Source organism: Pinus tabuliformis, chromosome 7 (genome assembly GCF_031772625.1).
Source record: "Pinus tabuliformis cultivar Carrire ecotype Pingquan chromosome 7, CPIR1, whole genome shotgun sequence".
Taxonomy (NCBI): Eukaryota; Viridiplantae; Streptophyta; class Pinopsida; order Pinales; family Pinaceae; genus Pinus; species Pinus tabuliformis.
The window spans coordinates 1,935,281,191-1,935,308,303 of record NC_142293.1 but is presented as its reverse complement, the minus strand read 5'-3'; the positions used below and the strand labels follow the sequence as shown (position 1 = coordinate 1,935,308,303).

The 27,113-nt window shown below is 39.8% G+C and overlaps 1 pseudogene; it reads right to left on the bottom strand.

Moving 5' to 3' along the window:
- Positions 1 to 1,614: 1,614 nt before the first annotated feature.
- The window catches only part of LOC149256226 (uncharacterized), a 36,010-nt pseudogene continuing 10,511 nt past the window's right edge, over positions 1,615 to 27,113 (bottom strand).

Sequence of the window (27,113 nt, the reverse complement as noted above, 5' to 3'; positions counted from 1 at the left end):
TTGAGGTTCCCACATAGTTGCAACTAATCTATGATTGTGAACAACATACCTTTTGCAGGGTAAACATGGTATGTATAAATTACACTATACATATTTATGTAATGTAGGCCCAAACAATTATCCTAAGTGCCAAGACTATAATTTTTTTTTTCTTTTGTTGTAATTAATCTAGACTCAATATCCCACACAAGGTTCAAGTTCTCATCTCTTAGGTTTATGTTGTATGTTTCTAATGGAGCAAGGTCATATTGATTACTTGGAAAACAACTTATTATCAAAAATTTCCATCTCAACATTTGAAGTTATGGTTCAACAAATTATGATAATGATACAATTACAAGTTGAGTATTAGTTTTAAGACCAATTTTGTGACATGAACCTCATTACACACAAAATATACAACAATGTAGTATTAAACCAACCAGATAAGCATTCATATTCCTTACATTCCATAGCATTATATCGGCTAAAATATTATATTTATACACTATCAAGTGCATGCTTTAGAGGGGGTTGTATATTATGGCCTTCAAGGTAGGTCGACAACTCAACATTACAAATGAAACCAAAATAATCACATCAATAACCTAATATTGGTCAAATTAGCATCAAGTTGGCTACATAAATGAAACCATGTTCTAAGTACATCATTAATAGAACATCAAGCTAATTAACATGAACATGAGGAAACCATGCTCAAGGACTCGGGAATAAAAAAAACTATATTTTATAACATGAATTTTCATGGAATATACTAAATGGACTAAACACGTTTCTAAAAGTATGATCTGGAAACCGAGTATATGACTTTGATTTTCTACCCAACCTTAGATCATGCAGTATTTTAGTTTTCCTTTAAGCCCAATAACCCCTTACCCATATTCTATAGCATGGAGGGAAAATGATTAACGGATTAAATTGATGTTAGTTAGATGAAACATAGACTCCAAAGGTTCACTCACTTCTACCCACCAACTAAAAACAACACTTAGCTCTACACAAGGGCCTTTAACAATTTACGAATTCCACCAATAGCTACCAATGAATTCGATGGATCCTATGTGCCCAACCCTTTCAACCCTTTGGTTCCTACCTAAAATGACAAGACATTCCTACAATAAACACAGTTGAATATGTTGGTATAACAATGATGAATACCCTTATTAAATGGAAAATCAATGGTTCTATTAAATTATTGTCATATTAGTTTTGACTCATTTTTCTCATGTGAAATATTTGTGTACAATTTATCATCCAGAAGTTCCAACCCTTAGCTTTCATCTCTATCAAAGATGGCATGCTTCTTCCTCTAGGCCTGATTTGTGATGACCGTGATCAAATACTCATAGTTTACTGATTCCAAATTGGGATCCATTCCACTCTGATGAATTAAGAATGAATATGCTTCTTCAAAACCATTGGCTAAAATAATTCCCTCATGAAGATGAGCATAAGTACCATAAAAAGGCTTAATCCCTTCTTTCATTATATCAAAGAACTGAAGTGTGCCTCCAAGCTTACTTGTATTGAAAGATGAATCAATCATTATATCATATGTAAATGAAATCAGATGGTAGCACTATAAATCAATGCTCTCAAACACTTTGTCTGCATCTACAAATTGTTTTCTATGACAAAGCTTACTAAAACCATGGTCATATAGGTCATTGAATCATGAGGGAAACTTGTGATCTCCATCATATCAAATAGAACATGTACCTTATGCATCTGGTCATTTAGACAAAAAAATGTTATAAGTGAATGCTCAGAGACCACTATTTGCACTTACCCTCTTTTTCCAATATGAATAAAGTTGCATTGGCATGATATTCTTCACAAAGAGTTGCAATAATATTTCATAAGCATATCGTCTAGGAAATATCTCCAACTTATCAATCATTTCAATGAATTTATTCAACATATCCAAATCATCATTCCAAGTTGTGGTATAGGAAAATGTTTTCAAAGAATAATTGCGACAAGCAAGTAACATCTCTCTCAAACTCTTCTGTAGGGTTCAATGTCCTTAGAGAAACTGAGAAGATGCCCATTATAGGTTAAAGTGTTATGTATGTATCTTATTTGTAGTTTGGCCCATTGGAAAAACCTCAAGGCCAAGCTTGGGGAACTTGTTTTATTCAATACCAACTTTACCAATTCTTGACAAATTTGAATGGCCAATTTAGTTATAGTTTCTTCCATGTCTTCTTCACCCTTTCTTTTAATACTTTGCGTATTTCTCTTGTGGCTTCCTCCAACTTCCATTTCTCTTTTCCTTGGATTTTCTATCCTAAATTTGTTAAATTCATGCAAGGCATCTTCCTCTTCTTCATTGTTTTCATCCTCGCTCAAGGGCTTCTTGAAAGTTGTGGAAGCTATATTTATTGTCCATTATGATGTTGGAGAGCTTCCCCCCATGCATTTTCGTTCCCCTGCCTTCTCTTTTATTCTCTTTCCCCCCAAATCTTCCTTCTTATTGCTATGTTTTTATTCCCTGTCCAGAAAAATGGTATTCTTTATTTCCTTTCAATTCCACTTCCCCCTATGGTTTTTTTCCAATCTAGATCGAATATTCTAGGCCAATAAGAGTTGATCCACATGTATTTTGGTCCCCTGATTATTTTTTTGTTTCTTTTCCTTGTCATCCCTAATTTGTTTAGTGTCTTCTGACCCGAATCCTGTAGGCCATTCACCATAGTGCCACTTAACCCTCTATCTCTTGCTTTCACACATGTTAGTTTCTATGGCTTCCACCAAACAAGTCAACATCCCAAGCAGTTCCCCCCCCAAAAAAAAAAGATTTGGAATTCATGTCCCTACAATCAACCCATATTTAATTAATTTAATTTACAATAAATGGGAATAGTAGCCAGGGCTGTCATAATGATGATGGTGACCCACATGGTGAGGTAGTTAGTCGAATGACACCCTGTTCCAATAGTTTTTGCAATTGCTTCTATAATAGACCACCTATACAACCCAATATTTGATAATATAGAGTTGGGAAATAAATGGATCTCATGCTCCACTTCCCTCCTCGGTGGTATCCCTTTAGGATCTTGGAACACACCGTTAATTTCCTATAGAAACTTTTATATTTTTTTTATATTACTTAGCACCCCTTTAGTGATGACTTATCTCTCATGGACTCTTCTACAGACTTTCATTAAAAATAACAAAACACATTTCTTACTAGAAATGATCAACATTTTGGTCTGATTAGCACTTACTAGTGAGGTCTTTGACTTTCCCTTATGCATGTTGATGATGAATGATTTTTTGTCTTTGCTAAAGTGTTTCTATTTGGATATTGGCATCAAGATCACATCCCACATGTAAATATAGGGAGTCCCAAATGCAACACGACATAGGTCTAATAGAACTACATCCAATTTTATTTCTTCAATAAATTCAACTGATAACTTTGATTTTGCACTATTTGATTCTTTATCTTTGCCTCCTTATTTACCTATCCCAATGGATATGGGCTAGTATGGTCATGAGTCTCCAATCCTTGTTTCTTGGCTAGATCTACTACTATGATATTTCACTGTGATCTTGAATGAAATAGAGCATCATTTTTTGTCTTCTTGAGTTGTATCTTTATATGGAAGAGTTTGGTCATTTCATTCTCTTCATGTTGCTGAAGCCTAATTAGATTCACCTCATTGTATATTGATGTACATAAAATCTTCCCATCTACGTCCAAGTTGCTTTCCACTTGGTTCCTCGAATCTATGGCCATGAGATTTTTGTTCTTAAGTTCCTTGTTTTTGTTCTTTAAGTTTAGCGTTGCATGAAATTTCCAACACTTCTCCTTTGTATGTCCATTAATGTGATAGTGGTTGCAGTGGTTGCTGTGATATTTTCATTGGTGTTTCGTGAGTGTTGTAATTTTGTCTTTTCCCCCTTTCCAATTCATCTTCCCCTCATTGAAAGATTCCTAATCTGTTATGAAACCAAGTCACAAAAATATAGAAAAGATAGATCAACGACTTAGAAATCAGCCTCTTCGAGGGGTCAACCTCCTTTACATTACAAAAATGAACAATTCTTGGATGATACAAATGACAATACCTCCTTCCTATATATAGGGGTCTAAGGGGTCCCAATACAATCAGAGCCTACATAACAATAATATTGTAGGGGCACAGCAATAACAATAATGGGCTTCTATGGGACATAATAATAACAACATGGGGACTATATGGGCCCAATAATACAATAAGTGGGTTGCACTAATAACAATAATGGGTTACACTAGTAGTATAGGGACCTAACATGCCCCTCACCTTAAAAAAGTGTTGTCCTCAATGCTTGAGTAGTTCTAGATGCTTCTGTATAAAATTCTCATCCTCCGGTGTGGAATCTTCAGTGGGTAAGTTCTTCCACTCGATGAGATATTCTAAAAGTGATTGATTTCGTTGCTGTCGATTTGTTTTTTTTTTTTGACTGCTTTCAGTTCCAATATGATTTTTCCTTCCTCTTCAAAATCTAGAAATATTATTTGAATGGCATATTCTCACCTATAACCTTCTTTAAGCGTGAAACATGGAAAACTGGGTGCACTCGGGAAGATGCATGAAGCTCCAATTTGTATGCCATTGTACCAATATTTTGTAACACCTTGTATGGACCATAATACTTTGGTGATAATTTATTATCCTTCTTAGGTTGCTTTAGGGATATTTGTTTGTATGGTTGTAGTCATAGAAATACCCAGTCGCCTACGTCAAAACTTCTTTCACTGCAATGTTGATCTTCCTATTGTTTCATTCAACTCTGCACCAAAGTGGGGTTATCCTTTAAAAGTTGGAGAACTTTTTGCTGATGCTCGATGTGATCTTTCACTGCTTAAACCTTTTTCTTCTTGATATGTCCTTCTATCTTGAGAGTTTGAGGAGTGGTAATTCTTGCCAATGCATTACAAGATATGGTTGGATTCATTTCTTGATGCTCGACATGATCTTTCACTTCTTGAACCTTTTTCTTCTTGATATGTTCTTCTATCTTGAGAGTTTGAGGAGTGGTAATTCTTGCCAACGCTTTACAAGATATGGTCGAATCCATTTCTTCTTTCTTTAGGATTGGTTCCTAGTGTATATCCTCTTCTTTTTATATTTCTTGATCCTTTTCTTCCTTCTCTTCACAATCTATGTAAAATAATTTCTTCTCGGTACACTTATGACCTTTAGTATATCTTCTATCACAACCGTACCAAAACACTTTTTCTCTTTTTTCTTCCAAATGTTGTGGTGTAAACCTTGTAGGTTATGGAAGGGTAGGAGAAAAAAAACTTCCATATTTATAGTTGTGAGTGGTAGGATTCCTTGTTTCCATAATTCCACTTTCAAATTTTCTTGCCAACCTGAATGCCTTCTCCAATGAATCAAGCTCGTAAAGATGAACCTCATGTTGAATGTTAAATTCCCTATGAAGACATCAATCCTTTTCTTCTCTAGAATATCATTTACCCTTATATTCAATTTTTGGAAGTCCTCAATGTGCTTTGCCATTGAACACTTTTGTTTGAGATTTATCAATTGGCTAAAGAAGGTGTTGTTCTTTGTATCCTCATAATGTGCTATCATTTCCTCCATGAAAATTGACTAGGTGACAAGTGGTTTACGAGAATAAAGCCCTCTATACCATACAAACTGGTTTTGTTCTAATTATAATGATGCAATATGTACCTTTTGTAATAGTTGTACATCATGTAGATCAAAATATTGCTCCATCTGTAGTATCCAATTTACCGTATCCTTGCCATAAAACTTCCTCATATTTTTTTTTCTTGATTTTAGGAGCTCGATATTGAAATGACTATAACTCTGTAATTTCGGATCTCCAAGTTCTGAAATTGCATCATGTGGTAGCTCTCTGAGTCTTCTTTCCAAACCCATAAGTCTGATCAATATTGGATTCTCCAAGGAAGAGTTATGCTAAATCTCCCACGATGACCTGATTATAGACTGGTTCAGTAGAGCAAACTTGTACGAAGTTCCAAGTGTCACTGTTTCAACCTTAAGACCTGCAACTGATACAAATAAAACTATAGGCCATCCTGTTTTTGTAACTTTTTATGACATTTCAATCTGATGCTTAGAGAGAAAGTTATGACGAGTTTCCCAAGGTCAGCTAGTTGGAATGTAATTCGGGAGTCTGCACAAACCCTAAATGTCTTGGAACATATATCCGAAAATATAGCAAAACAAGATCTGAAATTTGGGCCTGAGCTTCACCACGAGTTCAACTCAAATGGGTTTTAATTTCAGAGCCTGAACCTGCATATAAACACAATTAAAGTGAAAATTCCACGCTGACCTGTTTGAGATGGAATTCCTGATCTTACAAAAACTCTAAATTCCTCAGATCATATCTCCGAAAATATAGTGGGAAAATATCGGAAATTCAGACCCGAGGTTCAAAACGATTTTGTCTCAAATGGGTTTTGTTTTCTAGCTTCTGAAACGTCATAGAGAAAACATTATAGTGCAAATTCCATGATGACATGTTTGGAACAGTGAAACCCTAGAATCCAAAGCTATGATACCAAATGTTATGAAACCAACTCACAAAAAGATAGATCAATGACTTAGAGATCAGCCTCTTCGAGGGGGAAACCTCCTTTACATTATACAAATGAACGATTCTTGGATGATACAAATGACAAGACCTCATTTCTATATATAGGGGTCTAAGGGGTCCCAATACAATCAGAGCCTACATAAAAATAATATTGTAGGGGCACAACAATAACAATAGTGGGCTTCTATGGGGCATAATAATAACAATATGGGGACTATATGGGCACTATAATACAATAAGTGGTTCCAATAATAACAATAAGGGGTTACAGTAGTAGTACAGGGACCTAACATAGTCCTTCTTCTACTTTGAACCACTTGATTTCCCTTTCTGCTAGCCTATATGCTCTATTGATTGTGCCTATACATAAGCTTCGTCCACCAATTTAGGTTTACACAACACCACTTGATTTCACAAATAGTTTTCTAGACCCCCAAAAATACTTGAGGAGTGCATTTGCGTTCTTTAGGGAGATACATAGTATTATAGCTATCATTTTAAATTATGTGGTGTACTCCTATACACTATGCCCTTGAATTTACCTAAAGTAATGCCACTAGATCCAATGATCCTCTACATACCTGATAGCATAAAATTGTGACTTTATAAGAGCCTTCAAATTCTCCCCCTTAGTCATTGGAGGATATCCTTTCAACCTTAATGTTTCCATGTGGATTTCCCACCAGGTTAGGGCATGGCCCTTTAATTTTAGATGAGAAAATGAAATATTATATTCTTCCTATATACGGTGAAAACTAAAATTAACTTCTAACTATTGCAACTAATGATTTAAATTCAATGGGTCAATGTAATCCCCAATTTTGAATTTTCATCTTAGGAGGTAAGCCGGATCCTTGGGATGGTGCTAAGCATAACAATTTTTTTCAATTCGAGCATTGGAGAAAATTTTGATGTGGGAGACATGAGGACTTAGGAGAATAGGAGAAATTACAGCCTTAGTGGGATGTGGGGACCACAAAAAGGAGGCATTGCAACCCCTAAAGTTAACTCACACTAATGGAGGAAGAGAGAGAAAGAAAGGAGCGAGATTTAGTGAAAAATGGGTCCACCAAGGGAGAGAGGATAAATTTCCATAAATTAGGTAGGGAGGCCACCATTTAGGTACTTTTTGATAAGTTTACAACTAGGTGTTCTATTTGCTTGAGCTACTCATCCCAGTTAACACCTTGTTATTTAACACAAGGAGATTTCTAGGTGGAGAACTCACTCTTTCTTCAGTGGACCATGAGTGCCACAGTAGGGGAGAAATTGGGCATTTTGCAGCCATTCTAAAGCTGGGATAGGAGTTAAATTCTTAGGTTTGCATGTGGCCAAGATGTTGGAGAAATTTGCACTAGTGGGAGAGATAAGTTGTGGTGCAATAAAAATTCTAGGTAATTCAAAGAAGGATGGGAAAGTCATTTGTTGGAGTTTTTGTGTCGTTTGCAGGTGTTGGGAGCAGGATCCCCCAAGGGCAGTTTTTGGGCTAAAAACCCATGTTTAAGTCAATTTTTGTAATATAATTGTAAATAATCTGCATTTTGTAGTCGCGGAGCACGAAGGTGTTATGTGTCAAAAAGGGTAGTCTACCCTTAGTTTTGTAATGTAAAGTCGGTTGTAAGAGATCTACCCATGGTCCGCAGACCATGGGATTGTATAAAAAGAGATAATATCTAAGTAGTTTGAAAGACATATCATGACACACGATGGAATAGAGTCATAGTTTTGGAGCAAGAAGTCTAAGTCTTGGGTTGTAACATAGGTAGAGGCTCTGCAGCTGAGTGCGCAAAGGCCTAGGGTAGAAGTCCGCAGCTGAGTGCGCGGACCCCTATAGCTGTGTACGCAGGGTAGATATAGTTTGTAAACACTCAAAAGATATTAATAAAGAGAGGTATTCTGAAATTTCTATGTCCTTGTTTTGTTGATGCATTTGGATACTCTATGTATGAATTTCCTTTATTATGCTTATGTGATGCGTGAACGAAGGAATGATGGAATAGAGGGCTCATCTTGTAAGCCCTAGAGCGAAGTGACTTGCGTAAAGGTAGGAATAGAGGGAATCAAATGACATCACAACCATCTTAGGGTGTGGAAACTTGGCTCCAGCATCCCCCCATACTGCTTCAGGTGAGACCTCAATCCGCGCTCCATGGGCTGATGCCAAAAGGGCCAGTAGTGTAGAGATTTGTTTGGCTAATCAACGTTGAACCTGGGTCAAGGTCCATTAAGCCAACAAATGGTTCTATTTCCGGGACCAGAATCTACATAATAGATGTGTGATGTCGTATCACTGGAATCCAACTAAGAAGGAGATTGGAGACTGGTTGGATAGGAAGATCCACGAATTCGCGACACAAGAGAATAGAAACCCGCGACTGAAAAAGGAACAGTGGTTGGAAAGATACTTGTATACAGAGATCCAAGAGATATTTTTCTGTTCCTTCCCTATTGAGCTATACGAGTGGATCACGAAGCTAGCAGACAGCCAAGGAAGGTGGAAACTTGACGATCCTATTTTTTGGAGCCCAGAGCTAATACAAAAATTAGAAGCATCTAAGGACAAGATCACCTATGTTGTCGATCATTGGCTCGATCGCGTCATAAGAGGATTTGTGACTGAATTTGTGGTCGACACCTCAGTCAGCTACAACGAGGTGAGGCAACACTTTTTCAAAGGACCGCAAGGCAAGTACATGAAATATTTGAATACTTGGATTAAAATGCTATTGTGCGAAAAATGGGTTATGCAGCTACCTTGATGTTCAAAACTACGCGGAGTGGAAAAAATTACAGGAACGAAGGACAAAAGGGTTTGGAGTATAGTTCGTTAGTCTCACCTCTACGAGGTGACGAGGAAGTGTTATAGACATTTTTGTGCCTTACAGCATTGAGCATGAAATGTCCATAATCTAAGGGATCCAAAGTCCCTAAACATGTTGTTCCTACCCCTAGAGGAACAAGGCTAACAAACCACAGCAATTCACAGAAGTTCTCCACCAGAAAACTGCTCAAAACAAGTCAAATCAGGATCATTTCAGTGGCTCCACTGGCTGTTTGCGCTGAATGTCAAAGGCTCCACTGGCTACCTGCGCTGAGCGAGATTGGACATGTGGCAGGCTCATTCCTCAAGGTGTCAAAACCCAGGAAGCTTCCAAAATGACACTTTCCTCATTGAATTCGACTGGTGATGAGTAAGAGGTTCCAAATCTCCAAGTGGAAGCAAGAACCTCCAAGTGGAATCAAGAACTGACAGAGGGAGAGGACACTAGTCAGATCTCAAGCTGACTCATCCTCTCTCCAAACATCTATATATGGATCTCTTCTCCATGAGATCTAGGGGCTGGAATTTTGTTATTGAAAATAATTGCTGCTGATTTGAGACTGAGATCATTGGGTGCTTAATGCTTTGAAGGGAGGTGAAGATAGGAATTCTATTTGCTGGGAAGGAGATGCTGGATTGGACCTCTCTGGGTTGTATCTCTTCCTGAACCTTGTTATTCATCAATAAAGCTATCTTGGTTTCTCCTATATACTGATGTATCTTTGATGTATGATTGCATTAGTGTATTTGATTTATTTCTAATCCTAAATCATTTATGAATGTGAATATCTGTTTTTGAGTAGTGTTCTTCTCTTGTTTCAAGTAGCTGTTCTCTTGTCGCAAGTAGTTGTTCTCTTGTGATCTTGAAGGAATCTATTGAAGCTGGACGAGCAAGGAGGCAAGTAGCTGTGAACACCCAAAGAGAAGAGAGACTAGATCGAGGGACAAACGGAAGACACCGGTAAGTCCTATTTATCTCTCTTCTTTCACAAATTCATAAAGGAAGAATACCAGAATAGCTGGCTTTGTTTGTTGCTAAGGCACTGTCACACCTTAGGTGGATAGGATCGTCCTGCATAGGCATTTTTCCCCACAACAAATTGGTGACTCCACTGGGGAGATCTGTTTAGTCATTTTATTTGTGTCTCTATCATTGTTTATTTCATAGACTCAACAACAGCAATCGAACTGCATCTGCTTGGCTCAGATGCAAAGTAGACAGCTGCTGCTTTGATCCAATCACTGGATTTGTCTATGATCCTAAAAATGGACTCACAAATGATTTGATGATCCTTTGTGATAGATCTTAGTCATCCCTCAAAGCATCCCTTTGATTGTACCTTGTTTTTTGCTTTGATTTGGCCTGAAACAGTAGATTAATCAGCAATCTGTGACCCGGAACCAGTGAGAAACTCTCGTTTCTCCTTCAGCGCAGACCCAGTGAAGAGGTTCTGCATTTCAACGCAGGTCCCGTGAAGGCTACCTGCGCTGAATGTCAAAACCCCTGTGTTGAACCTGCGCTGATCCAGTGAGGCCTTGTGCAGCTGGGGTTCTCTGCCTTGTTTTGCCTTGTTTTGATCTCTGTTTTTTGCAGCCTGTAACCAGCATAGGTACCAGTCTGATAACTCCTTTTCTCTGCTTAAATTCCGCCTCCTTTTGTACAAAAGACTATGAGTGTTTTTATTTGTTTGTGGCGTCATTTACAGTCTCCTTTTGCATGAGTGAAATAGTCATCCAGTAGCCCTTGATTCAGATCTGTTGATCGTGATCTTAGGAGAGAGTTCATTGGCTATTTACAGATTGGTTATACATTCATTCTGCTTATTGGTTTGAGTTTGTCTCTTTTAAGTGTCAAAACAAGTAGTTCATTTCGAAAATTGTTAAGTATTGTAATCTCTTCTACCCTTTCTGATTTCGAAAAAGTAAACTTGTTTGTAGTGATCATTTAAAAGCAAATTCAAAGTTGTACAAAAAGCTTTCTTTGTAGGCATCAATACTAAGAAAGCGGAAAACAAACATCTGCATTGTGCATTGGCATCTTGATAGTTTGCATGCTTGATTTAGGAAAAGTGCATTAGAGTGTGCTGATTGCTCTTTGAGAAAAGATGGTGTCTTTCTTTTCCCTTAGTAGCCAGGATTTTCAAAGTTGAAAAGATATAAAGGTTGCTTATCATCTTTAGACTGCATTTAGGAATTGTATCATACATCTCGTGGTGATCCAAAAAGGCAAACTTCTAAAAAAGATCAACCTAAAATAAATTGAATGAACTTAACAACGCTTTGCAACATAACGCACAACATAGAGGTCTAGGCTAGAGACGTGTTCCAGCGTCATAAAGCCTGGTGACTGTCGATCTCGCGGATGGTGGGTGGTTCCTCCTGAGAGACGATAGCGCCAGTACGGATTGTGCTCCCACGTACCGTCGCGTATATATTGGGAGACCCCTATAGGCATATATCCTTTATCCTTAGGAAGCCGTGTCGGCCGCCCTACTGATCGCAATGTATTGAACACAACATTCAGGAAGATCGACCGCCCGTACCCTAAAAAGTATTCTGCGGTTTTGCGAAAAGTTTGGCACACCCTCTGCCTAGAACTCAAGAGCAGTTCCTTTTGGCCTTTTTCAGACTCTATAACAGAAAAAGTCCATCCGAGCATTTGTCACTTCGGGCTCGTTAAAACATCGAAGGAGACTAGAGTCATCTTTAGCTTTTTCTCGACTCTTTAAAATTGAAAAAGCAAGTTGTGTCTAAGTGTCGTTAAAAATTTATTTTAAACGGAACAATCACCCTCTATTCCTGCGTTGATCTTTAGGTTGAAAAGATGGAGCCCACCAACCAAGGAATTCCCCTTGGTGGAAATCCTAGTCCCTTCTCCTCTTGGGGAGATGTTGGTGCGCCCCATATGGCCACATTGTCGCTTCTAGGACTGACAATTGGCCTACCAGTCTGGCTCTTTTCAACCAATGTCGTTCAGAACACCACTATTCCTGAACAGTCGAGTCAACAGTTAGACCAGACCAGAGTTGCCCACCAGCCTTCTACTTCATATAATTCTTCCTCTCCTCCTTCCTCTTCGCTTGAAGGAACTGGTAAAGCAAAAAACCGAGTTCCTAAGGAGAAGAAGGAAAAGAAGAAGAAAGAGAAGAAGAAGAAGGAGCCAAAATCGACTGGGGGCAAACAAGTGTCATCTGACAAAAATCCACACACAGCACTGACCAGGCCTAAATCGCCATGTGTCATATGCAAGGGAGACCACTTCCACAGAGATTGTCCCTGCATCCCTCGGATAATAAGGGATTGGTCTCCCCGTTTGCACAATTCGGTGGCGTCAACCTCTGATAGCCATGTTGACTGTACACCGTCAACTAGTGAAAGTGAAGCCACAGGACAGAGAGGGAAAGCTAGATTTCCCTGCAGACTGTGTGAAGGTGACCATGCCATCCACCGTTGTCCCTTCTTAGACGAGGCTAAAAGAGTTTTGGAATATCGCCCGATTTTACGAGCGTAACTTCCTCCTGGATATCAAAAACTCCTGCCAAGTCCTTCACCAGTTGAGAATCCGGCTGGCCCACCCAGATGGTATGCCGAAGCACCTATCATTGAGGATGAACCGTCTGAATCCATACCTGACGAAAGTCAAAAGGTTGAGGTGGCAGTTGACCCGGTTTTTCCTTCATAGGCTCTATCCCTGAATGATATCATCACAGAAGAGAATAAGGATGACACCATCCAGATTCTTTTCATCAACACAGACTCTGACGAGCATGGGGGCAATGTGCCCATTCCTTTATCGCAGGAAGGAACTTCGTCAGGGTCATACCCGGCCGTATATTCGGTCCCACCACCAAGCAACCTGGTTGTGTCCTTTGACTGGAACCAACTAGGCAGACCCCGGTTACCAGCAGCCATACCATTCAGAATTATTGTCCAAATATACAGAATGGTAATGGCCGGCACTATCATTGATGAAGGGGCATCTGTGAGTATCCTTTCCTCTATTGCTTGTAAAGCGCTTGGTTCGCCAACGCTTTTGCCTGAAATGAGAAATCTCACAGGCTTTGATAAAGGAACCAGTCGACCTTTAGGGATCCTCCCCAATGTGCCCATAACATTGAAAGGGAAGACCATTCAAATGAACGTGATGGTCGTTCAAGGACCCTTGGATTATAACCTACTCCTTGGACGAGACTATATATATTGCATGGGAGCCATCGTCTCATCACTCTTTAGAGTAATGTGTTTTCCGCATGAAGGAAGAATGGTCAAGCTCGTAGACCAACTTTCATTCCCCGTATCACGCATCGCAAATAGTCATACACCATCCCTAAATGGTCTCTTCACTCAAGAAATGTCTCAACCCACAGTCCGTCCTCCTGATGAGCGCGAGTAATCCGGGAGGATATGACTGGAACCCAGGGGGCATGCGTCCTGGTCTGCTTCGGCAGGAAAACTTTGGGTATAAGGTAGGTTTCCGCGGGAGAATATGACTAGTCTGTACCCCGTCCGTCTAGGAAGAGGGGTTATTCTAGAATAGGATTCTTTTGTCAAAGTTACATGTTTGGCGCCAAAGTCATTCACCTTTGTCTGCCTCAGTAGACATCGCCGAGGAAGTGTTTCGTTTGAAAGATAAATGGAACAATCTTTGGGTAGCCTAAAAGAATAAGCCTCTCTCGTTAAAACAAAATGTTTTGACGGAAAAGAAGTAGAGGTAACCTTGAGACTCTGTTTTATACCTGGGGGCATGCAAACCTTTTGGAATGCGAGCAAGGGCAGCTATTTATTTTTTAAATTTTTAGGTCCTCCCTTTAAACCTGTAGGTCTAACCCGTTAAACTCGTAGGATTATTCGTAGCCGAACTTGCATGAAGAAAGGATGTGGGGCAAAAATCTAAAAGTTGTCGTTTCAAATGAGACATTCTTATCATATGACTGGATTATTCGAGCAGTTTTAGCACACAGTTCATGCTCGTTAAAAAATAAATGCAAGATCCGAGCAGTTTTAGCGCATAGTTCATGCTCGTTAAAAAATAAACATAAGATCGAGCAAATGTTCCAACCCGCGTTTAAGCTTGTTAAAAAATGAACTACCCGGTAAATAACCGCTGCGAATGTAAATTATCAGCCATTAAAGCCTTGGTCGTGTTTGCACCATCACCTCCACTTTTCATTTGGCCGATCGTTCGCCTCCATTTGATTGTTTACCCATTTTGAGGAACAGCTGCGAAGAGTGATTTCACCTAGCCATCCTTGTGACACTGCCGTGATTGGAAAATTCCAACCTGTACCTGGAATCAGCTGCTAACCCTGTTTATCACTCGTTCCTCAAAAGATGAGTCTTATTTAAGCTCTTTTCATCTGACTCGTAAAATATGAAAAGATTGCCGAGTTTTGGCCTTCCAGCTCGTTAAAGCGACCGGAAATGCTATCCCTCCTCTAGATTTTGAATCTTTTTGGACCTGAGGGATTATTGCACAAAAAGATCGAGCGCTTGTTTTGTTCGGCTCGTTAAAAAAGATCAAAAATTCATCCCTTCTGTATTGTTTTATACTTTTTCGAACTTAAGGGATTAGATGACGAAAAAGGACCTTTGGAGTTAACTTTACGTACCTTTTCAGACTCTCTAAAAATGAAAAGGACCGAGTTGTCTTTGTCGCTAGACTCGTTAAAAGCATTAAATAGCGACAAACTTGTCTTTAGACGAGAACGAGTTTCCCTATCGCTAGGCTCATTAAAATATAGCGATGGGCTTGCCCGAAGGGCAGGTTATAGAACAAGCATATGTTATCCTCCTCAAGCTTGACAAAAATAAAGAGGTACTGGTCAGCAATGACTGGGGAAAAATTGGGAGAAACTAAAGAGAACTTTGATGGTAGCAAGTCGCTCTTGAACATGACACTTTTTCTCCGTACCACAATCGGGTTGGGTTGTTTCATTCACCGGTCACATCACCATGGTCTCGCCATACCATCCATATTTGGGGTAATGCTACCGATCCATCGCATCAGTGTCGCCATATGTTCAAGAGAAGTCATTCAGAGAAGTCAACCGTGTCCCATCCACTGCCGTACATTATCCTTCATCCTTTCATGACCGCCACCCTGAATCATATGTCACAGATCGTTTTCACCTCCATCAAAATCATTAGCTCCGTTCCGTGTCATTGATGTGGGATTCATTAAGGCCCTCCTTTGATGGATCGCTTCTAGTCGACATCGGCTCATTATCCAAGAAGATGATCTAGGAACAACCCCTTCAGTACTTTGAAGCTTGCACGCCTCAATGGCAAGTTTCTCACTTCCGGCGACAGGTATACATCAATGACCTTCGACCGAAATATTTTGCGTGGTGTTCAACCCCAAGTCCTTTATTCACACCATGTGAATTGTACTGCAGTACCTTGAGGGTCATTATCATTATCGGTGATTCCTCTCGTGCTTGTTAACGGTTTACATCATTGACCGGTAATCAAGCGATGTCTTTCCATGTTCGACTTCAGGACATTTCTCACATGGATCGACTTGTACTTAGAGTGAAGATCGAACGAGTTTGAAGACCCCGGATCTAGTTTCATCCATCCGGGCTGCGATATATATTCAGGAAAGATAAAGACATTGACATGTACATCATCGCAGCAGATGATCATCCTACCCAAAGGATGATAATTTCATCAAAATTATCAGTCTACCATCAGACGATTGTCTGTTTCTATGTACAAAGAAATGAATTTATAAAGCTAAGCATGGGAATGCCTGCCTCAGCTAGATCATGAAAGCAGTATGAAAAATAATGTATTGTATTGTATCTTATTACAGGTCTCCTCCCAGCATTGGATGAACTTCGGACCCTCCTGGATAAAGCATTTCACCCGATAAACGGCCTCATACTTTAGGGGGCAACTGTTATAGACATTTTTGTGCCTTACAGCATTGAGCATGAAATGTCCATAATCTAAGGGATCCAAAGTCCCTAAACATGTTGTTCCTACCCCTAGAGGAACAAGGCTAACAAACCACAGCAATTCACAGAAGTTCTCCACTAGAAAACTACTCAAAACAAGTCAAATCAAGATCATTTCAGTGGCTCCACTGGCTGTCTGCGCTGAATGTCAAAGGCTCCACTGGCTACCTGTGCTGAATGTCAAAGCCAACAATGGCTACCTGCGCTGAGCGAGATTGGACATGTGGCAGGCTCATTCCTCAAGGTGTCAAAACCCAGGAAGCTTCCAAAATGACACTTGCCTCAGTGAATTCGACTGGTGATGAGTAAGAGGTTCCAAATCTCCAAGTGGAAGCAAGAACCTCCAAGTGGAATCAAGAACTGACAGAGGGAGAGGACACTAGTCAGATCTCAAGCTGACTCATCCTCTCTCCAAACATCTATATATGGATCTCTTCTCCATGAGATCTAGGGGTTGGAATTTTGTTATTGCAAAGAATTGTTGCTGGTTTGAGCCTGAGATCATTGGGTGCTTAATGCTTTTAAGGGAGGTGAAGATAGGAATTCTATTTGCTGGGAAGGAGATGCTGGATTGGACCTCTCTGGGTTGTATCTCTTCCTGAACCTTGTTATTCATCAATAAAGCTATCTTGGTTTCTCCTATATACTGATGTATCTTTGATGTATGATTGCATTAGTGTATTTGATTTATTTCTAATCCTAAATCATTTATGAATGTGAATATCTGTCTTTGAGTAGTGTTCTTCTCTTGTTTCAAGTAGCTGTTCTCTTGTCGCAAGTAGCTGTTCTCTTGTGATCTTGCAGGAATCTATTGAAGCTGGACGAGCAAGGAGGCAAGTAGCTGTGAACACCCAAAGAGAAGAGAGACTAGATCGAGGGACAAAAGGAAGACACCGGTAAGTCCTATTTATCTCTCTTCTTTCACAAATTCATAAAGGAAGAATACTAGAATAGCTGGCTTTGTTTGTTGCTAAGGCACTGTCACACCTTAGGTGGATAGGATCGTCCTGCATAGGCATTTTTCCCCACAACAGGAAGGGATAGCAAAGGTTTCTCCGTGAAGTGCTATTCAGTTAATAAGACAAGGATTCTCGCAAATACCACCTCTTCCCACACCACCTCCAACTTCACCACCATCACTGCCAACTTCACCTGTACCACCTCCACCTCCACAGCAGTTCAACATGGAAAACGCAGTGAAGCTGCTTTTGTTCAAAGGCTTGGGGAATGAGGACCCAGACTGATTTTGGTTCATTGTGAAAGATGTGTGGGAAGCTCAAGGTGTTACAAATGATCATATAAAGAAGGCAACATTGGTTAGTGCCCTGCAAGATCGTACGCTAACCTGGTATATCAAGTACTCGAATGATAACCCGAATGCTAGAGTGGTAGACATCCAAACAGCACTGAATAGAGAGTTTAGTAGGCCTAAATCTGAGGCGCAGTCGATTGTGGGATTTAAAGAGACCATGATGCAACCAGGTGAGATGCCTAGGGAACTAGATCAGAGGTTAAAATGTACAATCCGCGAAGCCAACATGAATTTGACAGATGGACAACATCGCGAGTGGTTTGTGGCTTCGCTACAACCACTTTTAAGGGCCGCACTGTTGCAGCAAAAGGTAACAACTCAGGGGGAGGCCTTGGAGATTTCAATGAGACTGCATGAAACTTCGATGCAAGATCCAAACCCGGGGATTCAACAGATCCATGCGTAGTTGCAGAATCTATGCCTTGAGATGCAAAGTCTGAAGCAGGATAGGATGGTTCGACCAGAGGTGCGTGAGGAGGTATGGTGCCTGAAATGCTAGAGTCAGGGTCATGACAAGGACCATTGCCCAGTCTTTGCGAACTATATTGTAGGAGGAGGGCCCATGCCTTTAAGGGTAGAAGCTCAAGCAACACCTAGCGCGGGGCCAACAATATGGTGTGCTATCTGTCAGGTAGCAGGAAAACATGCCACGGGTAATTGCCATATGTTGTAGAAGTTTGTACAGACGCCGCAACAGATGTTCTGTGACTTTTGTAGGTCGGTAGGGCATGATTAGTGTAATTGCAGGAGTTATGAATTTGTGATGGATAGAAATCCCACCTGTAGGGTTCAGGTTGAAACGCAACCCCCTGACCAGTGCGCAGGGATGGTGCGAACAGGATTTCAGGAGTGACGATGAGGCCGAGGTGGAGGAGGACCTAACAGAGGTCAAGGAAAGTTTATTTGCTACAGTTGCAGAGGACTGGGACACTATGCCCATTATTGCACTAATCCAACACGTCCATTGTGCAAGTATTGCACGTTGCTTGATCATGAAACAGAAGAGTGTCCTACGTTGATATCTAGGATATGTGACAAAGGGGTGCTACCACCTCCGCTGACTCAGAACCTGCAAATGATGAGGTCTGAGCTGCGTGAAGAAGATCCAAATGTAAATATAGTGCTCAGGAGTGGAATTGCGATAGGAGATGACAAAGGGAAACAACTAGAAGATAGTGAGTGGGTCCGCAAAGCTCCCGTGAAGGAAGCGGAGTTCGATTTAAAGCACGCCTGTGAAACTTTCATGGAAGCTAAGAAGAGCTTCGTTGAGGCCTCCATCTTAGGAAGCAAGGATAGGCCTTATTAGGAGATGTACCCCTATATGCTCAGAACTTTCCTGGAGACCTGTATGAAGTTACTGCGTGATAGTAAGGCCGTGAAAGGGTTACAAGAGCTCACCAATAAATGCGTTGGAACCGTGCCAGGTGAGCTGCACGTAGTACGAAAGATTGGAAATCATAAAACAAGGACAGGATGGGAGATGAGACTGACCACGCAAATAGGAGAGTATGGGTTGAATCAAGTCATTTTGGACCTTGGGTCAGATGCGAATGTCTTACCAAAGCAAACTTGGGAACGAATGGGGAGGTCCGCGCTGCAATGGTCTCCAATTCAGCTAAGGATGGAAAATCAACAGAAGATCATCCCCATGTGTTACAAATCCATTTCGGCACATCAACACCAACCTACAAATAAGTACTATTAGGGTCCATCAAACCCTAATTCAGTTGTTACATAACCTAAAGAAGTCAACCATCAGAATGCCTATCTTCCCATGAAGTTCCATGACTGAAATCATCCAAAAACTGCCTCTAAGAAGATCAGCACAGGAAGGCCTTCATTAGGGTGTGATGTAGTGCGGTCCAATACACTGCTAGGGTGCTATCCAGTGCACTTGAGCCCCCTTTGGCCTGCGCTGGGTGAATTTGAGCGAAATTGCATTGGGGTTTGGAAATATTCTTATCCATTGGATGCATATAGAAGTTTCCCAAGTTTATCTACTCCTTTAAGCTTGAATTTGGATGAGGTAAGGAGTTAAGGAACATCAAGCCCTTTATCCATTCCTCCATGGAAATAAATTCTAAGTTTGGGAGGGAATTCATTATCACAATTTATGGCATAACTTCCTTCATTCACCTATAAAAATATCACTCATCTAAGTGATCAGGTGCTGGAAATCATTGAATTATAGGGAGATGTTGTCAGTATGAGACTTGAGTTGATTTCAAGTATTGTAATGATGTCAAAATGTCTTGCTTGTTATGAGGAGAGGATGGGATTGAACTGGAGGAGTGATGCTAAATCAAGCAAATTTGGTTGTAACTCTTCCTTTTTACTAATAAAGTGTTCAAAGCTTTTTCCATATGCTTGTATTTTTCATTGATGCTTTCATATGTGTATCATGTACTTGATTCCATAATATGTTTAATCAATAGATCATTATCACATGCTTTGATCGGTTTTTGTCTTATGTCATTGTGCAAGTACTCTTCAAGCGGATTAAGTATGGAAAGGAGCGACATAATTGGTCAAGCGAGATAAGGAGTAAGTGAAAGCATCAGGTAGGCTTCTTTACCTCTTATTTAATCTATTGGTCATAGAAAAAGTATAGAATGCTTTGCACTGTTGTTCTAGACTTAGCTACGAGTCTAGGGGTTTAAGCATTTATCCGTAGACACTAAAACTTCCCAAAAAAAATTGGCAACTCCGCTGGGGAGCGATTATGCATCCTAGTAGCTAATCCACCTTCTTAGAAACCTTGACATACTTTACTTGTTGTAATTCAGCCTTTTGCATTGAATTTTGGTCAAACTTTGAGGTTAGATGACTCTTCAGTGGCCTCACAGGAATTAGCACAGGCTATCCTTAGAGACATGCAATGCACCCTCCAGTTAGAGACAGTGCACTGCAACACAGTTACTCCCTCTTTGGCCTGTGCTGATCTTCCTAGGGTTAGATTCCCACCCTTGGAATTAAATTTTTTACCAAAATTCCTCTGATTTCTTGTTTGTTGATTGTAAATGGATGTCATGTCTCATAAAATAGTTTTTCATCTCCTTAGCTGGCCCTACTTAGACTAGGATTGATAAATGTTTCTTATGTATTTACTTTGTCATTTTCAATCTATAGTCGAAAGTTAGTGTTTTGGTTGATTGATATTTGTCAAAAGAAAGTGTTGTAAAATCGTCTTTTCCTTCGAAAATTGAATTGTCGTAAAGTCTTCATTCATGAAAGATCGATTGATTCATGTGTGCATATTATTAGGATTTTCATTGAAAGTGTCGTAATTCCTCATTTCTTTGAAAACGAAAGTGTTGTAAAGTCTTCCTTTCCTTGAAAAGAAATTGTCGCAAAATCGTCACTTTTATGAAAAGAGTTTATTGATCGATTGTGCATTAGTTTTCCTTTTTGTTCATTCACATTAAGGGAAATCGAAAAGAAATACATACATGTTGCATTGAAAAAGCTTTTGTGTGCTGATAGGAATAGTGTAGGGAAATTGCATTAGATGTGCTCTTTTCTCTTTGTCAAAGATCTGATTGATCTATCCCTACTAGCTAAGGATTTTCATTGTTAAATTGAATGGAAAGAATGCTTATCATATTATTTTCATTTTAGGAATTGCAAAAATACATCATGTGGTGAACCTTGAAAGGAAAATTCTAAAGAAGATCAACTTAAAATTTATGTAAATTTACCTAATGGAGCATTGTCACCTAACGAAAAACATTTAGAGGTCTAGGCTAGAGACGTGTTCTGGCGTCATAAAACAAAGCAGCTATCACTAACTTGTTTGCAATACATCCCGAGTGCGATACCACATTCCATGTACGTGAGTATATCATAGCTCGTCCACGTACCTTTGGGTATATAGGGTGGTGTTACAATACGTAAAGTATATGGGAATGCTCTCACTGTGTGGTTTTGCATTAGACAACAGTGAACACATATACGGATTGGGCCTCCACGTACTTTTGGGTATATATGGGAGGACAACACTAGGTTCCTATCCATCCTTAGGTAACTGAATTGGCTGCCTTGTACACTGTGATACACCGAACACAACATTCGGGGAGATTGTCTACCCGTACTTCTTGGTTCGCAAGGAGGTATTCTGCAATTCACAGTTGCTTGGTAAACCTTTTGCCTAGATTATCCCTATTTTGTTTTGTTATGTTACTTTGATTTAAATTAAATTAATTGATCGTTGATAACATCCTCCACGCTCACTCCTTAGTTGATCTTAGGTTGAAACATATGGCGACAAATCCGGAGTCCACCAATCAAGGAATTCCTTTTGATGGGAATCCTAGTCCTTTTCCTTCTTTCGGAAATATTGGTGCTCCTTACATGGCTACATTGTCCCTTCCAGGATTTACCATTGGCTTGCCAGTATGGTTGTTTTCAACCTCCTTGGTTCAAAATGTCGTGATTTCTCTGCAATCGAGTACACCTCCAACTGGACAAAATCAACCTCCAGTTGATCATAAGGTTGACCCTTTGCCTTCTTCCTCGGTTGTTTCTTCCTCCCCTTCTACCTCTTTTCCTGGTGAAAGTATGGGTACTAGTAACCAGGTGGCTAAGAAGAAGAAGAAAGGGAAGAAGAAGAAGAAGAAGAATCAAATTCAACAGAGGGCCAACCAAGCAACCATTGCTTTGAATGTAACATCTGATGAGAAACCATCCATCAAGCCTCACAAATTTCGATATCCATGCAAACTTTGTGCGGGAGACCATCTTCTTCAAATTTGTCCCGATATTCCTTAGATCTTAGAAGAATGGTCTTCTTTTTCACATCATCTTGTGTCATCAACTTCTGGAGATCATGCTGGTGACACACCATCAACTAGTGGTAGTAAAGCTCATGGAACCAAGGGTAAAGTTAAGTTTCCCTATAGGTTATGTGAAGGGAATCACCCCATTCACCTTTGTCCCTATCTAGACAAAGACAAAAGAGTGTTGGATAATCGTCTTGCTTCACCGCAGCGACTTCCATCTGGTTACAGGAAACTCTCCCTAAATCCTTCACTAGTTGATGAATTGACTAACCAAAATCAACCGTCGGTCAAACCCACTCTCTCTGAAAGTGAATCCTATGAGTCTATACCTGACCCAAATCAACAGGTCGAGGTAACAGTTGACCCAATTTCACCTTCAGTAAATCGTACCTTTCCCGAAGAGAGTGAATATGATACCACTCAGGTTCTTTTTGTTTCTTCAGATTCAAATGAGCTTGGGGGCAATCTGCCTTCCTATGTGCCTTTCCAGATCATAGTACATGTTTGTAATATGATTGTATCCGGCACCATTATAGATGAAGGTGCATCTGTGAGTATCCTTTCCTCACCTGCTTGGAAAGCGCTCAGTTTGCCGCCACTTGTGCCTGTTACCCAGAATCTATTGGCTTTTAACAAAGGAACCAGTCAACCATTAGGGATCCTTCCTCAATTACCTATTACTTTGGGAGGAAAAATCATTTATCTGAACGTGATGGTAGTCCCAGGCCCATTAGATTACAACTTACTTCTTGGGCGTGACTATGTTTATGGCATGGGAGCTATTGTTTCAACACTCTTTCGAGTGATTTGTTTCCCGCATGAAGGCAGATTTGTCACCGTTGACCAATTTTCATTTCCTGGTCCAAATATGGCTCCTAGTCAACCATCTTCCCTAAATGGTCCTTTTGTACTAATGGTATCATCCCTGCCATGGATCAATTATGTGGCAACCTGTTCCATACTTACATCAACTGACGATCAATGAGTGATGTTGTACATCACGTTCTGGTGGCATTAGAACCAGATCTCTCTTTCATGACCTCTTATGAGTTGTGAACCAAGGAATACGAGGATAGTTCCTTTTCTTGTGTCAACCTCGTTAAAAAATGAAACCAAAGGTATAAGGATAGTTATTTTACTATGTCAACCTAATTAAAAAAATTAAACAACTCCCATGAGGATAGTTCCTTGTCCTGTGTCAACCTCATTAAAAAAGAAACCAAGGGTATGAGGATAGTTCTTTTATTGTGTCAACCTCATTAAAAAATGAAACCAAGGGTATGAGGATAGTTCTTTTACTGTGTCAACCTCGTTAAAAAAAATGAAACAAGGAATATGAGGATAGTTCCTTGTCTTGTGCCAACCTTGTTAAAAAATGAAACCAAGGGTATGAGGATAGTTCTTTTACTGTGTCAACCTCATTTAAAAATGAAACATGCCCATGAAGATAGTTCCTTTTCTTGTGTCAACCTCGTTAAAAAATGAAACAAATGGTATGAGGATAGTTCTTTTACTCTGTCAACCTCGTTAAAAAATGAAACAGGTCCACGAGGATAGTTCTTATACTGTGTTAACCTCACTAAAAAATGAAACAGCCCCCATGAGGATACTTCCTGGTCTTGTGTTAACCTCATTAAAAAATGAACTAAGGGTATGAGAAGAGTTCCTTGTCTTGTGTCAAGCACATTAAAAAATGAAACAAGGACCCCTGGAGCAAAGTTCCAATTCGAGTCTTTCATTAGATCTCGTAAAATCCCAGTCAAGTCTTTCACTTGATCTCATAAAAGAACCTTCATTCCATCCACCTGATAGCCACGAGTAGTCTACTTAGGTGAATGTAATGAAGCTTGGGGGGCATGCACCTAATGGTAAAGTTAAGTTTCCCTGTAGGTTATGTGAAGGGAATCACCCCATTCACCTTTGTCCCTATCTAGACAAAGCCAAAAAATTGTTGGATAATCATCCTGCTTCACCAAATCGACTTCCATCTGGTTACAGGAGACTCTCCCTTTCATCATGATAGGTGCATGTAAACCAATCTGAAGCATAGTTTTTCTTTTTAAGCTTGCGTAAAAATGAAATTGAATCCAAGCATAGTTTTTGTTTCAAGCTTGTGTAAACATGAAACTGAACCCAAGCATAGTTCCCTATGGTTCAAGCTTGTGTAAAAATGAATCCATTTCCATTTTTAACCCTCATGATTGCCATTATATCAGCCTCTTCCGTCAGATGAGCCTTGGTTGTTTTCATCCCATCGCCACCATCCCTCTGGCCGATCATACGCTTTCACTTGATTGTTTTACCCTTTTTGAGGAACAACTGCAATGAGTGGTCTTATTCGCTAGCCTATTCACATAAATCAACATGTTTTGAGAAGTTCCAACATCACCGAAACCAGTTGCTACCCTAGACACCACTCATTCCTCAAAATGGAGTCCTCTTTAAGCTCTTTTTAGACTCTCTAAACATGAAAAGATTGTCGAGTGCTTGTCCTTTCCAGATCGTTAAAGGATTGGAAACGATATATCTCTTGTATTATTTTACGCTTTTTTCAGACTTGAGAGATTAATTTATGAAACAGAACTTGTGGAGTTTTATTTTCGTCCATGTTCAAACTCTCTAAACATGAAAAGGACCGAATTATCTTTGTCGTTAAACTCGTTAAAAACATCAAATAGCGACAAACTTGTCCATCTAGACAAGACCGAGTTTCATGTTCGCTAGACTCATTAAAGCATCAAATAGCGATGCATTCAACTGAAGGGTGAAATTATACAAAAAGCATATGTTATCCTCCTCAAGCTTGATAAAAATAAAGAGGTACTGTTCAGCAATTACTGGGGAAAATTGGAAAAGGGGGAAAACACTTTATGGTAGCAAGTCGCTCTTGAACATGACACTTTCACCTGATCACCATGACTATATGGGTTGGGTCATTCAGCTTGATGGTTATCACACCATTGGTATACCATACCATCCATTACTTTGTTTTGGGTCAATGCTACCAATTCATCTTAGTGTCACAGAAATGTTCAAGAGAAGTCATTTAGTTCAAACTTCATCCTTTGCAATACCGTAAACCTTCATTTTCATGATCGCCATCCCTGAGCCTTTTGTCGTCAGATGATTTTTCATCTCCAAATCATTTACCTCGTTTCGTGTCGTTGATGTGGGATACATCAAGGCCCTCCTGTGACAAGTCGCTTCTTGTCGACATCAGCACATCATCCAAGAAGTTGACTTAGAAACACCCCTTAAGTACCTTGAGGCTTGCATACATCAATGGCAGGTTTCTCGCTCCCGGCGATTGGTTGACATCACTGGCCTTTGACCGAGAGACTTTGTATGGTTTTTGACATCAAATCATTTATTAACACCATGCGAAATGTACTGTAGTACCTTGAGGGTCATTATCATTATCGATGATTCCTCTCGCGTCTATTAATGACTTACATCATCGGCTGGTAATCAGATGATGTCTTCCCATGTTCGACTTCAAATCATCTATTCACATGGTTAGACTTGTACTTAATCGAAAGATTGAACGAGATTGAAGACCTTGGATCTAGTTTCATCCATCCGGGCTGCGATATTTTCAGGAGTACTAAACCAAATGTATAATGGCCTTACATTCATGGTCATCCATTCATGGGTCTATTTCTGTAGACAACTATATTTGTACATGTGATGAAATTTTATAAGTTGAGCATGGGTATGCCTTCCCTTAGCGAGTTCATGAAAAAAATCAAATTATCATGATATATGTATTGTAATCAATGTAGGTCACCTTCCGATTCAAAACCTCCTCTCCACATGATAAAGCATTTCACTCGAAATACATATTTATGACTTCATGCTTTAGGGGGAAACTGTTACAGATCCATTTGGGCACATCAACCCCAGCCTATAGATTAGTATTATTAGGGCCCATCAAACCCTAATTCAGTTTTTACATGCCCTAAAGAAGTCAACCATCAGAATGCCTAGCTTCCCAAGAAGTTCCATGACTGAAATCATCTAAAAACTACCTCTAAGAATATCAGCACAGGCATGCCTTCATTAGTGTGTGCTGCAGTGTAGTCCAGTACACTGCTAGGGTGCTATGCAGCGTACTTGAGCCCTCTTTGGCCTGCAGTGGGCAAATTTGAGTGAAATTGCTATGGGGTTTGGGAATATTCTTATCCATTGGATGCATCTAGAAGTTTCCCAAGTTTATCTACTCCTTTGAGCTTGAATTTGGATGAGGTAGGGAGTTAAGGAACATCAATCCCTTTATCCCTTCCTCCATGGAACTAAATTCTAAGTTTGGGAGAGCATTCATTATCACAATTTATGGCATAACTTCCTTTATCCACATATAAAAAGATCACTCATCTAAGTGATCAGGGGCTGGAAATCATTGAATTATAGAGAGATTCCGTTAGTATGAGACTTGAGTTGATTTCAATTATTGTAATGATGTCAAAATGTCTTGCTTGTTATGAGGAGGGGATGGGATTGAATTGGAGGAGTGATGCTGAATCAAGCAAATTGGGTTGTAACTCTTCCTTTTACTAATAAAGTGTTCAAAGATTTTTCCATATGCATGTATTGTTCGTTGATTCTTTCATACGTGGATCATGTACTTGATTCCATGCTATGTTTAATAAATAGAT